General features: G+C 34.0%; 1 pseudogene; it reads left to right on the top strand.

Annotated features, from left to right (window-relative positions):
- LOC106470551 overlaps positions 1 to 1,995 on the top strand; it is a 52,590-nt pseudogene that overhangs the window by 49,048 nt on the left and 1,547 nt on the right.

Genomic DNA, 1,995 nt, shown 5'->3' with positions numbered 1-1,995 from the left:
ATTTTTTACTATTTTGTGTGACGTCCAATATTTATTTTGTACTATTCTGTATGGCATCGAATATCTATTTTGTACTATTTTGTGTGACGTCCAATATTTATTTTGTACTATTCTGTATGACATCCAATATCTATTTTGTACTATTCTGTATGGCATCGAATATCTATTTTGTACTATTTTGTGTGACGTCCAATATTTATTTTGTACTATTCTGTATGACATCCAATATCTATTTTGTACTATTCTGTATGACATTCAATATCTATCTTGTACTATTTTGTATGACATCCAATATCTATTTTGTACTATTTTGTATGACATCCAATATCTATTTTGTACTATTTTGTATGACATCCTTACTCAATATTTAAAGCAGTTTTTATTTATTAGGAAATAGTGGAAGCTCTCCAAAGCCAGTGTAACATCATTCCAATTCTTGACAATTTTCAATGGCCTGAACCGGAAAGTTTACCAGAGGATATGAGGGCAGTGTGTTACTTTAATGGTGTAAGGTGTGTTCTACCATTTATACGTGTAAAGTAACGTGAACAGTATGTTTTGGTGTGTTCTACCATTTATACATGTAAAGTAAGGTGAACAGTATGTTTTGGTGTGTTCTACCATTATACATGTAAAGTAACGTGAACAGTATGTTTTGGTATGTCTTAACATCAGTGTACATAAAGTAATGTGAACAGTATGTTTTGGTGTGTTCTACCATTTAAACATGTAAAGTAATGTGAACAGTATGTTTTGGTGTGTTCTACCATTGTACATGTAAAATAACGTGAACAGTATGTTTTGGTATGTCCTAATGTTAGTGTACTTAAAGTAATGTGAACAGTACGTTTTGTTATGTCCTAATGTTAGTGTACTTAAAGTAATGTGAACAGTACGGTTTGTTATGTCCTAATGTTAGTGTACTTAAAGTAATGTGAACAGTACGTTTTGTTATGTCCTAATGTTAGTGTACTTAAAGTAATGTGAACAGTACGGTTTGTTATGTCCTAATGTTAGTGTACTTAAAGTAATGTGAACAGTACGGTTTGTTATGTCCTAATGTTAGTGTACTTAAAGTAATGTGAACAGTACGGTTTGTTATGTCCTAATGTTAGTGTACTTAAAGTAATGTGAACAGTACGTTTTGTTATGTCCTAATGTTAGTGTACTTAATGTGAACAGTATGGTTTGTTATGTCCTAATGTTAGTGTACTTAAAGTAATGTGAACAGTGTGATATAAGCTAAATAACGATTGTTTACTTACATGATAAGATGTCGGTAGACTATTGTGGTCCTGCTTGAATACAGCTTACTAATCTCAAGCTTCCCTTAAGTTCTCCATAAAGGACATTCTTTGGATGAAGGAGTTTAGTAAACATGAACATAAATTCTCTCCCCTTTTGTTTGCTGTCATAGTTTTGGTAAATCTAATTAGAGACCTAAAAGTTGTGTAATATAAAAAAAAATCATTTATGAAACCAACTCTGAATTATACTGTTTGCGGTGGGACAGCGGTAAGTTTACGGATTTACAACGCTAAAATTCGGGGTTCTATTCTTCGCGGCAGACACAGTAGTTAACCCAATGTGACTTTGCTCTAAAACAACCAAACAACTGAATTATACTGTTTGCGGTGGGACAGCGGTAAGTTTACGGATTTACAACGCTAAAATTGGGGGTTTTACTCTTCGCGGCGGACACAGTAGTTAACCCAATGTGACTTTGCCCTAAAACAACCAAACAACTAATTATACTGACCAGAGAACTAAAGGAAAGCTTCCATATTTGAATTTCTAGAGGGGAAACCGAAACGTTCATTTTGTTGTTGTTGTTAAATTTCATGCAAGTCTATTCGAGGGCTGTCTGCGCTAGCCTTCCTTACATTAGCAGTGACAGTGTAAAGGGAAGCCAGCTAGTCAACACCACCAAATTTTAGGCCACTCTTTACAAACAGACAGTGTAATTCTTTACCCGCTGATTTCTCCAAGCCCGTT

The sequence above is a fragment of the Limulus polyphemus genome, unplaced genomic scaffold (assembly GCF_000517525.1).
Source record: "Limulus polyphemus unplaced genomic scaffold, Limulus_polyphemus-2.1.2 Scaffold4080, whole genome shotgun sequence".
NCBI classification, from domain to species: Eukaryota; Metazoa; Arthropoda; class Merostomata; order Xiphosura; family Limulidae; genus Limulus; species Limulus polyphemus.
Note: the sequence above shows the minus strand (reverse complement) of the source record. Positions and strands in the feature narration are given on the sequence as shown.